Source organism: Tachypleus tridentatus, chromosome 3, assembly GCF_004210375.1.
Source record: "Tachypleus tridentatus isolate NWPU-2018 chromosome 3, ASM421037v1, whole genome shotgun sequence".
Taxonomy (NCBI): Eukaryota; Metazoa; Arthropoda; class Merostomata; order Xiphosura; family Limulidae; genus Tachypleus; species Tachypleus tridentatus.
The window spans coordinates 20,044,923-20,062,024 of NC_134827.1; the positions used below are offsets into that span (position 1 = coordinate 20,044,923).

The 17,102-nt window shown below is 33.1% G+C and overlaps 1 protein-coding gene and 1 long non-coding RNA gene across 3 annotated transcripts; both read right to left on the reverse strand.

Moving 5' to 3' along the window:
* Positions 1–17,102, reverse strand: part of LOC143246494 (solute carrier family 23 member 2-like) — a 173,318-nt gene that overhangs the window by 33,700 nt on the left and 122,516 nt on the right.
* On the reverse strand, positions 1,992–9,191 carry LOC143246488 (uncharacterized). Of its 3 annotated transcripts, none has more exons than XR_013025992.1 (3): positions 9,043–9,191; positions 5,970–6,092; positions 1,992–4,878 (listed from the first exon to the last, which is right to left on the reverse strand). It is a non-coding gene; the product is annotated as an uncharacterized LOC143246488 (long non-coding RNA). The 3 variants fall into 3 exon arrangements; XR_013025993.1 differs by lacking the exon at positions 9,043–9,191 and adding an exon at positions 6,543–6,573; XR_013025991.1 differs by lacking the exon at positions 9,043–9,191 and adding an exon at positions 6,300–6,394.

A 17,102-nucleotide genomic window follows, 5' to 3' on the forward strand; every position in this document is an offset into this window, starting at 1 on the left:
TACACATTTAACAATATAAGTTACATGCATTTCTAAATAAGTATATTAAACTGAAACAAACACAGGAATTAAAATAAATATATAATGTTAAATCCGTTAAACATACTTGACCTGACAGCAGAATGTGGACACCGAAAGGTAGGAAATTTTATTTTAGAAATTTGAAAACTCATTGGAAACACAGAGCGATGTATCTTAAAATAGTTTCAGCAACTTTAACTTTTTGTCACATCCAATTATTTAGTTAGGTAAAGAAACGACTTTTGCAAAATCTCTTGAGTAATAATGTTAATTTAATCAAAACTACTAAGAATATTTAAAGCCAATTTCACCTAGTCGTGATAAATTGGTCCAAAATATTCAAGATACTGTCGAGAACATCGTCTAAAGACTCTTTCTGTATACAGATAGATAAGGGTCGAACTTAACCACTGTGTGAAATTTCTACTAAATTAATTTGTAGTCAACTATTTTACATTAAACAAGCCTTTGCTGTTATAAATAGCTTTTCCATATTTGACTGTTTTATTATAGTGCCGCCATCTATGTTACAATCTTGTCATTATGCTCATTATTCAACATAATAAAGTCTTGTTCTTGTTACCCAACTTCATTTTTTTATTTTGTCTTTGTTTACTAATAGGAATAAAAATAAAACAAAATATTAATATACAGTTTATGGTAAATTTTATTTAGTCTTATTTAAAGTTTCTTCTTTTCAGAGTCTAAACCTTTAACTAAATCTATCATTATCACAGTTCATTTAATTCTTTGTGATTTTAACAAGAAACGTATCAAGTGATAATTATAACTCGACTAACCCTGGACTCCCACATTGGACAACCTTAGATCTCAGCAGACAAACTTTTACTTTAATAGAATATGTTGATCCGAGAACGAATATATATATTTCACTATTATCTTAATAAGTAAAGTGAATTTGGCTCAATTTAAAACACAATTATATTAATATATCAGTGATGTCGAGAAACCCACTTGTTGAGAAATTTATATGCAAAAACGGCTCGTTTGGGTTGAGAAAATATTTTACATAGAAGAGCGAACAACGTTTCGACCTTCTTCGGTCATCGTCAGGTTCAACAAAGAAAGAGGTAACTGACCGGAAGCTGACCACATGTTTGAAAGGGGTTGTGTAACTGTGTGTCGAAATGTAGAGGGCGGTATTAGATGTTTGAATATATAATTTTATTTATTTTATTATATTAATATAGGTATAAAGGCGTTCCTTTATATTGGTTTATTTTGGGTTTAAGTTGTTGTTTTAGTAAGGCTTCTTTAATTTTGCGTTTGTTTATGTTTCTTTCTTTATTTAGTATTTGAGTGTTTTCTATGGTTATGTTGTGTTTATTTGACTTGCAGTGTTCGAAAACGTGTGAAGGTGACATTTTATGTTCTTTGAATCTGGTTTCCATTTTTCTACTTGTTTCTCTAATATAGAAGTTGTGGCAGTTATCACATTGTATTTTATAAATAATGTTGGTGTGGTGTTTGTCAGTGTAGTTTTTACATAGTATAGATCTCAGTTTTGTGCCGGGTTTTTGAATAAATTTGGTATTAACTGGAATGTCATATTTTGTTACTAATTTTTGCCAAATGTTGGTTATTTGTTTGCTGATGTCAGGAATATATGGTATACAGCAGTACATGGTTTCGTGTTTTTTTGATTCGTGAGCTGTATTTCTAAAAGCAGATAAAGGTAACGCTACAGTCATAATGAACACGAATGAATACATCCAATACATAAAATAATGAAAATTGTTTTTTGTTTTGTTTTTTTACTTCCGAGATATTGAAATAATAATTATTATTATTTTTAGGTTTAACTCTTTTAAATAACGGTCTCATTTTATCAAGAAAAATATTCTGGTTGTATGACAGTTTCAGCTGATCACCTTGAGAAAAATTATGTTCAAAGCCTTGTTCTCTCAATTTCACAAGTCCTCTTTCTTCGTCTGTTCCTAAAATTAATACATTCATATTATCATTTATCACTTTTGAGAGTAATTTAAATATGTTATTATTTTCATTGATCTTTTGGTAACGTGTTTATTCATTTATATCTAATGTCATAGTTATTGTTAAAATACTTAATATTTTCTCATGTGTAGGTTGAGAGTATTATACACAGGATGGATTGGTCGTGGTTTAGGTTTCACACTTGGTAGCAAAAAATAAACGAAGCAGACTTTCTTTGATTCTACACCTGTGCATAATACGTAAATGATGCAACATATGAAAAACAGAAATATGAGGGAAAATAAGTTTCTTATATGAAATACGTTAAGTTTTAATTTTGTTTGTTCTTATGTACAAAGTTGTGCGATGTATCTACTACACATGCTAAAACCTGAGTTTTAGCTCTGTAAACTATCAGACTTAGGATTGAGTCTCTGGAACTTTTAGGTTTTACTTAACGTAGCATAAAATGAATATTGTGTGAACCGAAGATGAATAGACGTTGTTATTGTTGTTTTGAATTAAGCACAAAGCTACTCGAGGGCTATTTGAGCTAGCCGTCCCTATTTTAGCAGTGTAAGACTAGAGGGAAAGCAGCTAGTCATCACCACCCGCCACAAACCCGTAGCCCAAGAGGCTACTCTTTTACCAACGATTAGTAGGATTGTCCGTCACATTATAATACCCCCACAGCTGAAAGAGCGAGCATTTTTGGTGCGACCGGGATTCGATTCCGTGACCCTCAGATTACGAATCGAACGCCTTAACTCAACTAGCCATGCCGGACAGTCAACTTAAAGAAGGAATTAGTTTTAACTTATCGTTTTATTTCAGTGATCGTCTTGTGATGTTCACATTTGTATTATACTAGTAAGGATATCATCTTTATTCTGGACCTTTAATACAGGATAAGGTAAAACTGTATATATTCATTCAGTTCTGACATCTATTTTACTTCAAAGTATTCCTGTCATTTGGTCTGGCTGAGAATCAATTTTTTTGTTGACGTCTTCTCGAGGTCTTCAAGACTATAGGAAGTTGTTTAATGTTTTTCGCCGTCAAAACATATATTTACATAAAGTCCCTCAGTGGCTTATACATAAATCTGAGACTCATAAAATTCTTGATTTGATACCAATAACATTCACAGCATTAGTGGCTCATTGCGTACCTTAGTGATTAACAATAGCTACAGAAACAAACGTTTAGACAAGCGTAATATATTTATGTGAATTTATAGCTGTTGTGTACCTTGTTTATTCTTTAAAAATTGTAAAAATCTGGAAATGTTTCCGAGACGTTTTGTGTCTGTAGCCATTCTGGTCTTTGTTACTGTAATATTAAAAGGCATTTAAAATACCCTCTAGTTTATCTAGTTTGTTTATTTTATTTATTTGGAATAAAGAACCAAACTATATCAAGGGTATCATAACCCGGATTTTAACAGTGTGAGTCGGCAGACATACCACTTTGTCACCAGGGGTCAGTTGAAAGAGTAATGATAATTTGAATTAATTAATTTTTCTTTTCAAAGAACATTTTGAAAATTAATTGAGGTATAAATAATTATGACGTTGTAAATTATTATAATAACTATAACATCATTACATCATTCCTTGATTTAAACAGCTCAAATACAGTATCATAAAATTACTAGGTTAAAATGAAAATACGCGAATGAATTATCCGAAATGTTGTGTTAGAAATGCAAGCTGATTTGTTTATTTCGAAAGCTATGTAGAAAAAATTGCAATGTTTTGTACAGCTACAACAGAGTATAAAGGCAACTCAATATGTTGAGGCTAAAAAGCTAAAAAAAAACTTAATAACATGCTTTAACGGAGTTGCATAACACATTGCAATGTATTCGGTTCATTCACTGTGTCTCGAAAGAATGCTTCATTACCTGATATGAAATTGTGCAACACAAATTTGTGTTTTTGCGACCGGGATTCGATTCCGCGACCCTCAGATTACGAATCGAACGCCTTAACTCAACTAGCCATGCCGGGCTACCTGTTGGTATGGAAATCAAGCAAATGAGAAAAGTGAATTGAGTTTTACGTCTCTGCAATATCAGCGGTCACCATATTTACACAAGTTTAACATTCTAAAATATCAACAGTTGCGTAAATAACATAATAAATTTAAGCAATTCAGAATAACATTCAAAATTGAAATACAAACGGTCCTTATCTATTTTAGAATGCCAGCACATGAGTATACTTTGTTATTCCCATTGCTCCAATGTTTTGACTGTAAGAAGTCATTTCACATCTAGAGACGATACAGGAATTCCTTTTGCAAATATTTCACGATTTACAGCGCTATGTGTAGTAGTAGTTGTACAAGCTAGTCGTGCGCATGCGTGGTTATCTCCCACTAATTCCAATACCGATCCTGCAAACATTTCCAAAGCAGCAACGCCACTCACTGTCCTGAAAGACCAAAATCAAGATGTAATTGTCTAACGTTTTTTCTAACGTGACATTTTTAAAATACGCATCGACAGATTTAACAAAACACATGTAAAACAGAACATAAAACTCCTTTATAGCTTTCACACTCTTACCTTATATTAGTATATATTTGATTTTAACGTAATATATGTTTAAAAGTGATTTAAACTAATTTGTTTCATTTTAACTGAACGGATTACTAGGTTTTATATTAAAAGAACTAATCAACAGATAATTTCATAAATTCCACATAGAAATAAAAAAATCTGAAGTTTAATGAATATTTTTATAACTACTTTCCTGGATAAGGAAACGTAAGTCAGGGACTGGAGTACTTCGTCTGTACAGGAAGATCAGTTCTGGCTGAGTTGGTTGATCTCAAACCACCCGCAGCAGTTAGTATGAAGCAAGGAACCCACACAGTGACTATGGTAAGAAAGACCTGTAAGAAGCCTTGGAGTTCTTTGTTATGCAACATTAAAATCAATTATCTAACTATTATACATTTGTTATTTTTCATTTTTATTATTAATGTAATAATGCTTACTGAATATGTTGCAAACCATAAAAGTTAACAGTTAGTTTGAGGTAGACATTAACTATTTATTTAATTAGTAAAAATAATTTAAACATTACATTTGTAATAAAACAAATATAAATTTAATTATTTTGACATATAGTATAATATTTACTTCGTGTGTTAAACAGAAGTATGTGTATCATTACTTGGTAGTACTTGTTTCATAATACTTTCGGCCCGGCATGGCCAAGCGTGTTAAGACGTGCGACTCATAATCTGAGGGTCGTCGGTTCGCATCCCAGTCGCGCCAAACATGCTCGCCCTTTCAGCCATGTGGGCATTATGTTATGGTCATCCTATTATTCGTTGGCAAAAGACTAAGCCAACAGTTGGCGGTAGATGGTGTGACTAACTTCCCTCCCTCTAGTCTTACACTGCTAAATTAAGGACAGCTAACTCAGATAGCCATTGTGTAGCTTTTTGCGAAATTCAAAACCAAACCAGAACTGCCTTGTATTTTTTGCTCGTTTTTGATATCATCGAAATATAGGCGTAGTTTTCAGTTTTATTACTGATATAGTATAAAGCGAGATTTGAAAATATAACAATTATATCAAGGGTAAAATATGTATAAATAATCCTTGAATGTTTTGTTCTCTATTTCGATGTTTAATTAATGCTTAACAATCCTTCTTTTTTTCAAAATTCACGTGACGTTGAAAGTTCAGAGACGTATAGTTAAGTTGGCAACAATACTGGGAGTCACTGGTATTTGCATACAAACACAGTACGTTGTTTATTCTTACACTCGAGAATCTTTTAAAGAGTGAGAGAAGAGGCTGAAATTAGAAATACACATTTAACAATACAAGTTACAAACATGGGAGTTTGTTGGCGAAAGTGAAATAAGACAGAAGAATTTTTGATTTTAGCAAATTTATAACGGAAAATTGAGTGAAGAGTAAGTTTGTCGAGAACCTATCACTTCATATAATTCTATCTGGGTTACTCACCATTTGAAGTTACGAACCATACAGGCCGAAATGCCGAAGAAGACCGGCAAGCCGAACGATGCAGTGGCGTCGAAGGCCTAGGACAGTGTTCAACAAAAAGTAAGTCTGATGTAGGTGGTCAAACTGTAAATAAAAATAAAAATTTAAAAACTTTAACAGAATTTGCTTAAGAAGAACTAAAAACTATAGCCTTCTCAGTGAATGTTACTCAAATTAAAGATAGGGAAAAAAAAAAAAAAATATATATAAAATAACTGAAGAAAATATGAACGCTACTGCTGTTGACAATAAAAAACTAATAACTAGTAGTATAAATGTTAAAAACCCCACTCTGGATGTTGAAACAAATACAAATTCAGAACCAGAAGAAGCTAGTTCTGACGACGAAGGCTTCACCCTAGTGAAGACTAGAAGTAAGAGAAAACAAACACTAACAAACACAGAAACACACATACAAAATATATCTAAATTACCAAAAAACGCAATTATCATAAAGGCATAACAGGAAATTACAACCAACCATAACTAGCAAGGGAAATATTCAAGTGTAAACGTAAAATTACCATTACTAACATTAAGCGTGTGTCTCGAGGCGGGGTCCTCGTTCAAGGACAGGAACCAGATGATTTAAATATATTAATGAAAGAATGGCCTTCAGACGCTTTTAAAACAGGATATATAACTATACACTAACCTGGAGCTAGGCCAACATACAAATCTTTTGTAATCAAAGGGTTGCACCACTCTATTGACATAAACGATATTAAGAATGAATTAAGTGAACTAAACATAAAACACGTTTCAGTGAAACGAATAATTTCTGATATAATTAAAAGACCAACTAATCTTATTAAAATAATTACAGAATATACCCAAGACATAACCCAGCTAATAAATAATGGTATCACAATGTGGTATCACAAATACACAGTAAAACAAACCAAAACACCATCAGTGGTTGTAACACAGTTAGCAATGCCAAAGGTTTGGACATGTAGCAGCAGCATGCCAAGCAATTGCGCGCTGTGTAGGCTGTAGAGAAAATTACCAAATATCACAATGTACCACACTAAACCTAAATGCTGTAATTGTGGAGAAGAACACACGGCAAATTATAAAGGATGCCAAAAATACAAATCTATTAAGGCACATTTATACGAACTTAAAAATCCAAACATGAACAAGCCACAAACAAACAAAATCCAAGAACAATCAAAATCAACTACTACTCAAACACCACAAAACACAAACACACAAACAAACTCATATGCTGCAGTAGTTAAGAAAACATCATTCATGGAGGATAAACCATCAACAAGTAATGAACATTTACCTTACCTAAAATAACTGAAGACACACAAAACCACACCTATGAATATTGAAAACATACTAACCAATGCCATTACTTTTATATTTTCTTAAATAGTGACAGAATACACAAATCCAAATAATGAAAACAGTCTAACAGATATAATCGTTAAAATAATTATGAAAAACATCGAAAAATACCTACCACAAATGTCAACATACATCATGAACTCTGTTAAACATGGATAAATTCACAGTATTACACATCAATATCCAGTAAATCATGGATGTAAGATCTGTACATCTGATCTTTAGATAAAATCAAATTTAAATAATAATAATTAATAAAATAGTGCTAAATAAAAACAGCCACCTACGTACTAGACTTTTAAAAAAAGAAAAATATAAATGGACATTGCCCTGAAAAGGACCAGTCTGAGTTGATATTAATCCATATTAATTAGTCAATTCCAACAATGTAATGGAAGGAGGAATGGGCCTGGTGTGCCTGACCCTCATGGGTATAAAATTATATATACCCAAACACTAGAGAGAAAGTTACATACATATTTAAATATATGTTTAACTAAAGCAGCCATCAATATTAAAATAAATATATAAGATTAAATCAGTAAAAAAAATACAATCTTTAATCATCACCAAAACACAAATCTGTTTCTAAGGAAAACAAAGTTTAAACTTCATGAGATATAGTTTTGTCACATCTGTTGATATATCTGGCCCATTAAACTGCATTCTCTCTAGCAGTTTAAAAGAATCATACTATGCATTAAAGTCGTTCAACACATTACCAAAGGAAAGTAGCTGGGTACGGTTTCGCCTATAAAGAAACGGTATTCAACGTACTTGTTTATTAATAGATGTATATTTAAATAGTTTGTTTGTTTTTATTTGAATTTCGCGCAAAGATAAACAAAGGCTATCTGCACTAGCCGTCCCTAATTTCGCAGTGTAAGACAGGAGAGAGGGAGCTAGTCACTATCACTTACCGCCAGTTCTTGGGTTCTCTTTTACCAAGGAATAGTGGGATAAACCGTCACATTATAACGCCTCCACGGCTGAAATGGCGAACATGATTGGTGTGATGGGGATTCCAACCCGCGACTCTCGGATTACGAGTTGAGTGTCTTATTACCTGAGCGTTCGGGGCTCGCATATTTAAATAGGGAAGCACCAATTTTCGGTAAAATTTGTGATGAAGTTAAAATGAAATAGTACAACATAAAAATATTATACGCTTGTACTTCTAAGGCAGTTGAGTTTTAAGTCACAATACAGCATTACATATGAACTTCCAGAGCAAGAAATAAAAATAATTTTCTCTTTACACAGGTCAATTCCGAGGGTGCTCCAAAATTACATCTAATTTTTAAAATACACTTTGAACTTTTCTTGAATGTTTTCTGATATTAAAACAAAGAGAAATAAAATAACAAACTACCAAACAAATGCCCTGGAGTAACATATGATCACATGATGTTCAAGAACTTTTGCTAACAATGGAAAGATACCCTTTAACCCAAGAGATTTTGAAAGGTGGACCTTTCTTCTTCAATTCGCCAATGAAGAAAGAAGGTCCACTATTCTAAAACGTTCGGGTTATAGGATTTCCGATTCCTGAATATTAATAGGCTGCTGAATATAATAATTCCAACACTATGCTAAACAAAAGTATGTAAATTCTCAAAGTTAACTGTTCTATGTTATTATTAATATACGTATAATCTATTGGTAAACACAATACCTTTCATTCATTCACCACTCGATTCCAGCAAGGAACACAGGGCAGCAATCACTTGCGGATTCTTCAACAGGTTTTTAAGTGAGTAGGTTGTTAGCCCACTGCACCGAGCCGTCCCTAATTTAGTAGTGTAAGACTAGAGGGAAAGCAGCTAGCCATCACCACCCACCGCCAACTTTTGGGCTACTCTTTTACCAACGAATAGTGGGATTGAACGCACATTATAATGCCCCCACGGCTGGAAGGGCGAGCATGTTTGGCGCGACGCGGGCGCGAACCCGCGACCCTCGGATTACTAGTCGTACGCCTTAACGCGCTTGGCCATGCCGGGCCCCAGTACCTTTCAGTATCCTAATAATTTACAATCGCTGTTGTTGTTTTTTAAATATATCTATAAAGGTATTAACTTTCTTGGAAAATATAAATCACTCGAACGAAATGCAACAAAACAGATGAGGTAGTTGACATGTTTATTTTATAAACTAATCATGTTTACTCCTAGAAAACCTTTAATTTGAACTCTATATCTAATAACTGAATATCACGATTGTTTTGCAGAATCTCTTTTGAAAGCTACGTGAGTTGGCAACGTAATGCCTTAGTTAAGAAATTAACAATATTAGAGGGAATAAACATTCATATATAAACTGCATGTTTGAGATACCTAATTAATGCGAAAACATCATACCATATGTAAGACAAAGAAAGAAACAACATAAATGCATGATCTCAGCAAATAAATTTATCACTAAGCAGAAGTTGTACTTAGAATTTATTCCTTTTTCAAAACAGCACGGCATGACCAGCTGGTTAATGGTCTCAACTCGTAATTTGAGGGTCGCGGTTTAGGCTCTTCGTCACGCCAAACATGCTCGCCCTTTCAGCCGTAGGGGCGTTATAATGTGCAGTGAATCCCACTATACTTTGGTAAAGGAGTGGCTTACGGAATATACCAAGATAAAATTTTAAATGTAATTCATTGAATAATCTGAACATTTGGAAATATAAAATATTTTAGACTATTCACTTTCATTAGAGGATTATATCGTTGATACAAGATTTCGTGTTTGAGACATTTTTAGGCTTCAACCGTCTTTACCGTATTAATATAAATTATAAAAAAGTTACAAACTTGTTATTGTTAATAAAGTAAAAGAAAACGTAAAACGTAAAATTTCTGATATTTTACATCATGACTAAACGACACATATTTCTCTCTTAACACATATATATTTTAATATACAAACAATAACACAATTCATAATAACAGTTATTACGAATATTAATTAGAAATGATAATTTATATGCAATAGTTTTACAAAGTTGCAAAGAATAAAGACTCTTCTCTCTGGTGCGAAATTAAATATTTTTTCGATGGTTTACGATGAACGAATTAATTTCGAGTCATATCGGTACACTTCAATTAACGGGTACCAGCTAGCTCTTTGTTCTTGGCTGCTTTCACGTCATTTATTAATAGCCGAAGAAATACTAACGTTCAAAGTTAATTCACTGAAGTAAGACAGTTTGTGATGGCCGAATTCTATAAATATTCTTGCTCAAATATTTGCAGTGTCCCAATTGATAAACGTTTATCACACTGATAGTTTTCGAGGTTTATAATATACTAACTGTATAAAACCAACAATGTACAACTGTTTTTAACGTGTGAATTTATAAACTGGAGAAGACATTCTTAAAGGCACATTTGCCAACAATACTGGTAGTCACGAGTACATTATATACGCACACAGTACATTGATGATTTTGACACTCGAAAATCTTTTACAGATTTAGAGAAAAAACGGACATTTCGAAATACACATTTTATAATATGTTACATGCATTTTTAAATACATGTTTAACTAAAGCAAATGTCAATTGGAAAATAAATTTATAACAGTAAATAAGTAAAAAATAGTTTTTAATGTTCATCAAAAACTAAATCTATTTTATGTTTAAAAAATTCCATTTTGAGAGAAAGAGTTTCTTCATTTGTGATGATATTACGTTTCTCTACCTCCTACTATCCTAATTATTTGATGGTCAATCTCATTATTCGTTGGTGAAAGAGTAGCCCAAGAGTTGACGGTGGGTGGTAATGACGAACTGCCTTTTCTCTAGCCCTACACTACTAAATTAGGGACGAGTAGCACAGATCGATTGCCCTCGTGCAACTTTGTATGAAATTCAAAACAACAACTAGAGATAGTTTCTTCGCTTCTGAAGCCGTCACACAAAACATGGTCGTCATTTTAGCCGTTGGAGTGTTATAATATGACAGCCAATCCTACTTTGGTTAGTAAAGTAGTAGCCAAAGAGCTGGCGGTGAGTGGTGATGACTAGCTGCCTTTTCTCTAGTGTTACACTTCTAAATTAAGGACGGCGAGCGCAGATAGTCCTCATGTAACTTTGCGCAAAATTCAAAACAGATTTTAAAGTATAATAGTTTCAAAGCTCAACTACAAAATACATTTAAAACTCATTCTGATCCAGATATGAATACATATTTCAACAATAAAGTCACCAACCATATACTAAATAATAATAAAAAAGTTGAACCAATTTTCCCAATGAGCATATCTGAGACAATCACAATACACATCACAAACTATGAAAACTACGAAGACACAATACTAATGAAAGAAATATCAGTACACGAACTTTTTGAAGCATAAAAACACAAAAAAATCTCCAGGTGAAGATGAAATACAAACTATCCTCCTAAAAAAAGGCACTCCGAAATTGTTTGACCACCGAAAAACACTATTTAATCTATCTTTATCCTCAGGATACATCCCAGTTTCTTGGAAACTCACTGATATATTAATGTTCCATAAGGAAGGCAATCCAGCAACTAAACCTAGTAGCTACCGACCAATCAGCCTGACCAGCTGTGCAGGTAAAAATTCTCGAAAGAATAATCAGTAATAGACTCTCTACATTCTTGGAGATAACATCAAAATTACCAAAAGAACAAAATAGATTCAGGAAATTTAGACAAACCACAGATCATTTAATAGGATTAACCGAAACGATAATAAATAGCTTCAATTAAAAAGAATACACTGTTGCTTGCTTCCTCGATATCGAGAAAGCATTCGACACCGTATGGCACGATAGTCTCAGGTTCTGAATGAATGAAATGGGACTAACGCGTGGAATTATTCGCTGGCTATCTAACTTCTTGGAAAATAGAAAGTGTAGAGTGAATGTTGAGGGTACGTTTTCTGAGTACTTTAATCCAGAAGCTGATGTCCCTCAGGGAGGAGTGGTTAGCCCTATACTCTTCACCATGTATGTAAACAATATGGATTCTCTTCAGAGTTCGCTGATGATGTGGCAGTCTGGAAAAGTGCCGCAACACCAACAATAGCAGCCACTAACATATAACCGCAACTAAATAGAATAAGTGAATACTGTCAAAAATATAGAATAAAAATAAACACAGCAAAAATACAACTCGTAGTCTTTACGAAATTGACAAAACACAAAAAACTACAACCAGAATTATACATGAATGGTACACTACTTCAGAATGCCACATCGGTTAAATTTTTAAGCCTAACCAATGATTCAAGATTAACTGGGATTAACCATGTCAACGAAATTAAAAATAAAGTCTGGCGAAGAACCAACTATAATAGGAGTCTAACTGGCAAGAACAATGGAGCATCTACAGACAACATACTAAAAATTTACAAAACATACATTAGACCAGTAATAGAGTACGCAGCTCCAGCATGGATAACAGTAAACGACAAAATATTTAAAACCAAACTACAAACAATCCAAAATACACTCCTCACAACAGCATGCAGAGTTCCATACATAAATATTCGAACATACCAATCGTACTAGACTTACTCCTACATAGTACAATAACATACTTTGATAAAAATTGGATGAAAAACGAATTACAATGCGAACTAGACAGGTACCTCACACATGATGAAGTTAGTCTTAAACATCTCTCCCGGTCAATATATATTTTAAACATAAATAAATAAATAATGAATATATAATAAAAATATATGTATTCATTATATATATCTATATATATATATAGATAGATATAATGAATAAAACAAAATTAAAAAATGCCACCAACAAACTTTACATCCTGCTGATGGGCAAAATAATAACCATATATGTATCACAATACATGGACATTGTCCTGAAAAGGGTCGGAGTAATATTCAGTTCACTCTGACCCAAAAATGAAGTAGCTGTCACAATCAAATACTAGTAGATCACATAAGTACGGGGAGGAGGAAGAGGTCAAAGAGAACTTGAAACTCCAAGGTACGAACATATCATACACAAACACCAAGAAAGAGAGAGAGTCGGGTGCCCTAACCACCTGCCATGCCGGGTCCTCATAATAAGAATAATGCAATTATTATTGTGACTTTATATAAATACAGATCCATCAATTATGTGGTGTTTAGAATTTAACAGTGTTCTAAACCTAATGGAGCCAACTTAAGTGAAAGTAGGTCACAAGATCAATAGTGCTGGAGGAAGCAGTCTACATAGCACCAGACCCTTTAAGAACCCTGATCAAGATTCAGCTTATCAACAAGCACGTACCACTAGCTTTCTGGCTCCTCTTGTCTGACTCATTACGAATTAATGAGATTTGAGTTTCACTTAAACAGCTCTTAAGGGCGGAACGCATTTTTGTTGTAAAGAGTCACGAATCAAGAACCTTATGTATACTATAATTTGTTTTCATGCGGAACTTAGCTGTACTTATAGGACTGGCTGATTAATGTATCAGTTTCACACATGCCCTATTCAGATTTATATAAAGGCCCATTGCAAAAGACGATTTCCTTCGAAAAACGAATTTAACAAAACATACTTCTAAAACAAGTATAAGTTTATTCACCTTAATTAATTACGTTTTCACAACGAAACTAGATATCTAACAATCTAAAACTTCATCATCAAATATTACAATATCCGACGCCCGACTATAACTAACTAACATTTTGAAATAATATTTGAAAGCAACCAGTAGCAGCACTGCGCTAGCCGTTCTTAATTTCGCAGTGTAAGACTAGAAGGAAGGCAGCTAGTCATCACTTTCCACCGCCAACTCTTGGGCTACTCTTTTATCAACGAGTAGTGGGATTGACCATCACATTATAAAGCCCCCATAACTGAAAGGGCGAGCATGTTTGGCGTGACCGGGATGCGAACCCGCGATCCTCAGATTACGAGTCGCACGCACAAGTCCACCAACTGTAATGAGGTGGTTTATTACGTCATTCCCTAAATGAAACAAAATAAATTTTAATAATAAGATACAATTAGTTTAACCAGCCCGTTGTAGTTTAACGAAAATTTTACAAACTGAGGAGCTTGTTCTCTGGTAACTGGGTAAGTCTCAACCATCTTATAATGTTATAAGAATCTTCCATTTTGTGTGAGACAAATCGTTATGACATATTTTAACACATTTGGTACCCTGTATGTTTTGTAAGTTGTGGAGCATTGAACCATTAGAATTATCTAACAGATTATTTTTGAAACTGTTTCATAACATTTAAAAAAATTATTTTACCAAACTCCAGTATCGTCCCTAATTTAACACTTTAAGACTAGAGAGTAGACAGATAATCATCACCACCGACCGCCAAACCTTGGGCTACTCTTTTTCCAACGAATAGTGGGATTGTTGTCATATTATAATAATCGACGCCCGAAGGGGAGAATATGTTTGGTGTGAAGGGGATTCGAACACGCTATATATTACAAGTTGAGTGTCCTGATCACAAAGAAGTGCTGTCCCTCTAATCAAACAGACAAACACATATCAACTGAAAGAAAAATCTAAACAAACATTACTCTGGAATTATTATAGTTTATGGCGGCTGGTATAGGTAATATATTTAAACAAATTGTAAGAAATACCATACCACATCTGAAAATAATGTTTATAATATTTTATTTTTATATCATATTTCTAAAAATTACAGCAACCAGAAGATTATAGATTGTTATAAATATGACATAAAAATAAAATATTAAAAATTATTTTCACAAATGGTGCAGTGTTTCTAAGTTTAGTTTATAAACAAAGAACTGATATGTTGCGATATCTTTACATCCGATTATGCCTCACTTTTTGTTCACTGTTGTCGGGATTTCTTTTTCTGCGATGTATTTTTCGCCCTGCGTATAAATATTCATACATTTCAATATAAAAAAATAAATTTAGAAAATTTTCATTATCTTTTGCTAAACCTCGTATTCACTTGTATTGTTCTACTTCTAAAGATCATACACACAAACACCCCAGTTTCAAACCAAATGTTATGTTTTTCTTTAATTTTATGATTTAAAAAAATCTACAATAAGACTGAACAAATGCTCCACTGTCCCATCACCTGAGAACATCTGAATTGGGGACCATTATTAACAGATGCTGTTCAGAATAATTGTTGTTCACTAAGGGGGGCCTATTTATGTTGTTAAAATTAAAAATTGAAAGCTCAAGTATATCACAATCTTATATTTCTAATGAAGCCTTAACATGGCCAGGTGGTTAAAGCAGAATGTTAAGGGTTCAAATGCCCGTCGCACCAAACATGCTCGACCTTTCAGCCGTGGGGGCGTTATAATGTAATAATTTTACCACTATTCGTTGGTAAAAGAGTAACCCGAGAGTTGGCGTTGGGTGGTAATGATTAGCTGCTTTCCCTTCAGTCTTACACTGCTAAATTAGAGACGGCTATCGGAGATAGCCCTCGTGTAGCTTTGCGCGAAATTAAAAAAAAACAACAACAAAAAGTTTCTGAAGTAGGTGTTTTTACATTTCTTTTGGGGCATAATAATCAAATGATTTGATTTTCTGCCTTTTAAATATATATCAATATAAACTTAATACAAAGTTAATATTTAAGTGTTATAAAATCCTAAATCTCATACTTGTATTTTTTTCAATTTGTTCATTGTTTCACTTTTTAACACTTTACGAAAACTTTTAAGTTTTAAATTACCCGAACCATTAGCATTACTATATAGTTGTGTGTTGTCTGTCAGTCAGTCAGTAGACACTTCAATGACGCCGAGTAAGGAAAGTTAATAGATACAGGTTGATAATGTCGCTACGTCAGTTAAAAGTACACATGCCACAAATCACAATAATAATTATGAATTATATAAGTTACAATATAGTATTACATATGAGTTTTAAAAACAAGAAGTAAAAATATTTGTTACTTTAATTTGGTCAGAATTTCTCTTAAAACAGAAAAATTTCGAGGACGCTGATAAAGTACATTTAATTTTTAAAACATATCTCAAACTTTTGTTGTTGATTTTTAAAATATTTAGAAAATGTCGATATATGCAATAACATTCTGTTTCCTAATAAATAACGTACCTTTGCTGCTTTTAAATGAAGAATCATTAATGTATTTGATTTCTTGGAAAGTATAAACCACTTGAACAAAATGCCATAAAAACATATGAGGTCAACAAACTAGTTATGCCGAACCTCAAGAGTTATAAATTAAACAATAAACACTGTAATTCGTATTACATACTGTAAAACGCCACGCCCAGCATCTGAAAACACCAAACTAAACATTTAATAGATTGAGATAAATCAGAATGGAGAATCTGCTGCACAATCATTTTTCACATCTTGAATACCGATTTGACCACAAATGTGACAGACATTTTAAACCGTAACGACTTTTTATGTCCTGACAATTCGTAAAACAAATCAAATTATTTAATGACTAGTAATTTAAAAATGTTCTATGAAATGTAAATCTGACATGAATGATTCCATTGACTTTACACCTAAAAACAAGTTAATTACGAGTAAGAAAACAAACAAAAATTATTTGCAGTCTTGTATCTCAGAACGACTGGTATGGATATTAACACTTTTACTGATGAACAGAGAACAATTTTTCAACCTTCCTAAGTCATCTTCAGGTTAAGAAAGAGAGAGTTTGCTAGTGACCGTTGCTGGGCGCATATCTTAGAGACGAGAGAATAAACGGGCAAGGGATTGTAGGGGGCGTTGCAGCGGCATGTTA